Genomic DNA, 6,596 nt, shown 5'->3' with positions numbered 1-6,596 from the left:
GGTACAGGTAGTGTGGAAGGATTTCAAATGTAAGTAAGTCATAGATAGGTGCTTACATACAATTCGTACTGTAAAATAATTATGGAAATAGATTAGACTGCAGTGCAAAAATGATTTAGAGATGCACTGAATGCAAAGGATGCATAAGGAATTTTTAATATTCATCAAGATGAGTTCAGAAAATTCCCTCTAAGCAGTGTTTGAACTGAGAAAGATTGAATAAATATGGAGAAGTAAGAAACTGCATTATTCAGTGTGTAGATGTATATAAGCATCACATGTATGATTGGATGTAAGTAGAAAATTAAAGAGAGAAAAATGAAATAAAGATTTGTACACTAAGGTATTTGAACTTTAAACTGAGAACTTTGGGAAGGCTCTCAGGGCTTTTGAGTAAAGGAGTATCTTGATCAAATGTGCTGTTTAGAAAGGTCATTCTAGAATTAGTATGGAGAACAGCTTACAAAGGAAGCTGCTGTGGATAGAAAAAATAGTTATGAATCTTTGGTAAGGAATTCACATAAGAAGAGAATCTAAACTAAGGCTGTGAAGGTGGATAGGAGAATATAGAATTTGTGGATGGCAAGTGATGAAACCTGAAGTATTTTTTGATATGCGATTAAGAGATACACAGATTCCAAGATTGTAATAACTAATGCATATGAATGGTGATTTAATTACTAAGATAGAGAAAAAATATTTTCAGAAAAAGTGGCAGAGTCTGATCTGAACATAATGTGTTTGAGATATTGATGCGAATCCAAACTGCTTATGATCAAGTACTTGATCTCTTTGTTGACTGCTGTGCTTTCAGAGCCAACTCTGTGTACCACATGATAGTATCTGGATAAAAATGTAGTGAATGAGTAAATATTGAATAAAACAATTTTGAATAAATACAGAGTTGTGTCACAGCTTACTAACGATATTTGGTTCATTGGATGAGTGCAGAAATTAGATGTGATTGACCAGAAATCAGTTACCTGGTTATAGATGTATCAGAACATAGGCAGAAATGTAACAATAACAATATAAGATTAAGCAGCAAAAAACTAAAAAAAAAAAAGTTCCCATGAAGTAGGAGAAAATCTAGGAGGCTGTGCTGTCCCAGGAACGGAGGAAACAGAAATTCAGGAAAGAAGATCACAGAAGTCACAAAAATGTCAAGACAGTTACTTAATTATCATGATTTAAAAAATGACAAACTGCCTTTCTTGATGGCTAATAGGGAAGAAACTCAGGAATTCAGTCAGAATAGATCTAACCTAATTTTCCATGATTCTAAATTCCCAAGAAATATACAATTGGTCTTAAATAATGCTCTAAAGCTGGATGTGTTGACTCTAGCCTATAATCTTAGCACTCTTGAAGCAGAAGTCTGAGAACCATGAGTTCTAGGCCAGGCTCTGCTACCTAACAAGTTTCAGGCCACTCAAGGCCCCATAGTGAGACCCTGTTTCACAAGAAAACAAAACAAAAAAACTCACTAAATAATTATAATAATGATGATTCCTCAGTTTGACAGATAAAAATAGTTTTTTTTTTTTTTAAAAAGGAGCCTGGCATGGTCATGTATACCTGTTATCCTGGCACTGAAGAGGCTGAGGCAAGAAGATCATGAATTCAAGCCCAGTCTGTCCCATTTAGTGAGTTTTAGGCCAATAGAGTAGGATGTAGGATGCTGCTTCAAAATCCAAATATAATAACAATCACAACAGCAATACTGTAAGTTGAGGTAAGCCAGAGATAGTGTTCAAATCTGTGTGTGTGGAGAGGAGGGGTAACAGAGAAGGCTAAGGAGTTATATAGAACCTCATTACAGTTTCAATCTCTCCTGATTGTCAGCTGTGTAAACTTGGATGACTCTGAGTTTTCCTATTTATTGGAATTAGTAAAATATTGTATGTTCCTGGAGAAGTTTTAGCCTTTGATTAAATAAATATAAAGCACTTGGAAGAGTGTTGGAAACTTAACAGATGCTGAATAAGCGGCAGCTACAGTTTAGATCCTTCTTGCTTATATACATTCCGTGAAAATTACATCTGAATACCAATTTATTCTTTCATGGATTCTGATTACCTGACTTAATATTCTGAGAAGAAAAAGGAAAATAAGAAGCACTAGCTCATACCATGCATCTTTTAAAATATCTACTGCCAAATGTTGTTAGATAGAGCCTTACTTAACACGAGGGTAAATAACTCATTACCACAAAGAACGTAAGCCTTCTGATAGTCAATTTTGACCATTTTCAGCATGTGGGATTTATCTGTAGACTAGAAAATGAAAGTTCCCTCCTCCCTGAGTTCCCTCTTTTCTTCATTAATCTCGCTCTTTCTTTACCATCTGGATTTTTTTTCCCCAAGCTACTAGCACTTAACTGCCAGATAGTCTTATTTCTGTGGTTAAATTCTGACAGACTATTTTCTCTCTCTTTCTCTACAGGGAGGGTGATCTCTGCATTTTTCCATATAAGTCAGCATCTGTCTTCTCATGTCTTTGGAATGACTCTCCAATGAGATAAAAACACAATTGTTTATTTCATTTCTGTGTTTCAGGATTACTATATTAATAGACCTTTGCTCAACAGGGTTAAATGAGAAATTAACACCAAAGACTAATGGATAGAAATATTGTGTAACATTAAGAAATGGGATATAACAAACAATAAAAAGTCTGTGAGAGTCACAGAAATGATTGCTTTAGAATATCTCAGTCCTTACTTCTACACAACACTAGACGAATAGTACTTAAGAGTTAGCTTAAATATAATTATATAACATCAGACTGCAGTTACATATGTCCCATATAAACAATTTAGATCTTATAGATCTAAAAACCAAATCTGTTTTGTGAATTTGCATTTTTTTGTAGATTCTCACCAGAGTGTTACTATTCTACTTTAACCCCAGTGCATGAACATGATATTTTAAATTAGAATCCTTATTTCTATTTGCAAAAGAATCACAGTATCTGTTTGTGAGGCAGAACAAAGTTCACTTTGAACAGAGCCTTTCCCATTTGCCTTCCTGAAACATTTTGCTCCCTCTTCTGCATTCTGCAAAAGCCCTGCAACCCAATACATTATAACCTGGAACAGCTTTCTCTATGGATTGTTCTGCAGCTCTGCTTTTTTGACCTAAACTCTGTGCTTTCATGACCTATATTCTTTGCTGATTATTATCTTTTTTTTTGAGCATGCTGAGGCACTGAAAAATGCTTTATTCTGTTTTCCATGTATATCTTCCTGATTAGAAGACAAGCTGAAAATGGACTTGACATTTGGGCAGAATTATGGAAACAGGATTATCTATTGCATAGCACTTTAAAGTTGCTTCTTGGATTCTGGGTGATGAATGTACTCCTATCTGGCTATCGTTAACACAATATTGAATGTTAAAAGTAAAAAAAAAAAAAACTGATAAATAATTTTAACACACTGAGACCAGACCAATTTAAAATGAATAAAGTATACAAAATGACCCAATATTTAAACATTATAGGGTATGTTTTTATCATGAAATTTTTTTTCTTTGTGGTTTGAAAAACATGCAAAAATATGACTTCTAGCCTAGGTTAGGATATAATACACCATTTACACATGTTAAAGTAAAAGCAAAAATATATTTAGTGTTAATGAATCACCAACCAGAAATGGAAGTTACATGCTGCAACACCATGGTGCTAGTTGCGTAAGTATTCTGAAATTCCAGAATGAAATTTTTAACAGAAAAATTTGATAATTCCATCCTTTTCCATCTGTTTTCCTGCTTGGCTGATATTTAATTTCCTATGCTTCATTTGCATTGATTATAATTGTGTACTTAGTTAGCACTTTGTAGGTGATTTAATTGAAATAAAACCCAACTTCTATAATGAAACTATCAAAACTGGTTGCTTAGGTGATATAAAATTTGAGTCTAAACAAAGAAAGCTTGTTGACAGTCACAACAATCTAGCACCCAAGAATCTCCTCAAGTTTCAAGTTTAATCAGACTTTAATCTTAAAGTGTCTGGGAATATTGAGATGATGGTAAGATTCGATATTGCTGTAAGAGCCTTTTGAAGAACTCTTGGCCAGCATCTGCCTCAACTGTGTTTGTCTCAAGCTAAACTCTGGTAAGTATTCACCCTCTTTTCAGTATAGCATACTATAGAAGCAAAATGTAGGAAACAATGTGTATTTTTGTTCAGGTACTACCTATGAGGCATAGCTAATGAATTATGCTGATATTCACAAGTTGCTCTTAAATTCTCCTCTCTGTTGCAAAATAAAAATGAATTCATTTTCAAACTGTTCAATATTTCATGTGGAAAATTCCTGTAGTGAAGCATGGGAAATAAAATTATAATACAGTGACTGTTGGGACTTTAAAATAGAATTAAACAACCAACATGGAACAAACAACTTATTATTTAAAAACAGAATAAAGCACTTACGAATAACTTTATTACATATTAAATATGTTTTATAAGAAGAGAATTTGCAATTAGTTAAAGAAATGTTTTTCCATCTAAAATGACAATGTCAATCACAATGATGATCCATGTTGGGAAGAAAAATAAGATTCTGTTTTTATTCAATAACAATATCTACTATAAGTTTAGAGCCAATCAATTAATTATATCACCCTCCTGAAATACATTGAATGAAAAAAATGCCAGATAGTTCCATAGAAAATGACTATAATAATTGACACACCAATTTTATAAAACTAAAAATATGCATTTTCTTCTGGTACTTCAATTTGGATTTGAAGAGTTTGAGATATTAAGGGGAAAGCTGAGAAAGAACAAAATGTGTCCTCCAGATATAATTTAATTTTTGGAACAGAAACAGAAAACAGTTGTTTAATAATGTCACTACTCATTTTAATATATTTAAATGAATAACATTGTCAGTTTAACAAACTCATTTGAATGTATTTAAATGATTAACATTTTCAGTATAAAAATCACAGATGTTGCAAAAATATGTAAGATGATACGTGTAAAGCACTTTGCCTAGTAATCTTCCCATGATGATAATAAGCTCTAATGTGTTTTATTGCTATTATGTAATTTTATATGCCCATTTCTCAATAAAACTCTAAAATTCACTTGTATCAATTACCAAGCGATAAACAGAATGAGATAACTTTTACTCACTGAACTTGGAATAGGAAATGCCTGCATGAACTTTTCAGTTCTACCACATAATCATTATGACATAGATCAGTCATTTAACTTTCATGCTAAAACAATTTTTAAGAGTATTTGACATAAATTCTGTTACTGTATATTCACTTTCAAATGTGTACAAAAAAATCTATGTAACTATTTGATACCGTTACAAGCAAATAGGTCTTAGCTGAATGATTGTTACTACTTTTGTATACCAAGTTGCACATATAAATGGAGGAGTAAAAACTTCATTATGGTTTTTGACCTTATAATATTTAAAATTTTAGTATGAGGGATATGTTTTTGGTTCTCACTTTATGAACTAGGAAAAAAAGTGATACTCAAGAACATTAAGCCATATGTCTACTTTTATGCAGCTAAAAAATCCATTCAGGACACAAACTTGTGCCTATCTTTAGAACCAGGAAACTTTCTATAAAACACACTGTCATATTAGTAGTAATTGATTTTAAAACAGTGAGGCAGTATATTATGATGAATGTGAGGAATGTCAATTTACTCTATAATGTTTAGAGTATGTCTTGGGCTCTATTGAAAGATATGTAATTGATAATTCTGGAAATGACATGGGATGAGTATGTATCCCAATTGTTCTGGTTACCTATAATGGAAAAATGTTAGATCTTGAAGAAATTCCTTTGGAGGTTTCTGTCACCTTTGAGTTTCAGACCCTTTACACCCTATCTGATTGATCTACTCCTGTGGACTCATGGTGACTCTGAAGAAACTGACTACTAAAAATCACTAGAGCAAGCTTAGCTGCCAGAGTCAGATTTGAGATCCCTGAAGAGGGAGAGCACTATACTTGAAGACACTAGCTGGTGGTTCTTGCTAGCAACTGATCTGCAGTCATCTGAAATACAATGTGTAAAATAATTAAACTACATGGACAGGGAAGAACGCATAGTTTTTGGTAGACATTGTCCTCCTGACTCCAACTAATGCACACAGTAGTAACTATATAGAAAGAGAAATATGTCAGTTCTCCTGGTCACAATAAAGTTATATCTGGTAAATTTCAATGTATATACAATAATTCATCCCCTGGTACTCTATTCTCTAACTTTCTGGCATCTATCATTTGACTTAATTTTTAGTTGTCATTGTTATTTAAATGAATGGCATTTCATATCATCTTACTTAAGTTTTTTAACATAATATTTATCAACTGTGAATATATACACAGGAATGTGAAGCTAATAGCAACCAACAGTTTGAATTTTCATGCTAACAATAAATTAATGTTGTCAAAAGAGGGCAGTAGGCAGGGATATGATATTGCAAATGTGGGGAACAAAACCAAGAACATAACTAATGAGAGAGTAAAATGCAAAATTTTGAAATAGTCTTTCACATGCTCTATTCCTATTCAAAATTAGGGAACAGATTAAGATATTTATGTGAGCATCAGG

Source organism: Castor canadensis, chromosome 9, assembly GCF_047511655.1.
Source record: "Castor canadensis chromosome 9, mCasCan1.hap1v2, whole genome shotgun sequence".
Lineage (NCBI taxonomy): Eukaryota > Metazoa > Chordata > Mammalia > Rodentia > Castoridae > Castor > Castor canadensis.
The sequence above is the reverse complement of the archived record's forward strand: the minus strand, read 5'-3'. Positions refer to the sequence as shown.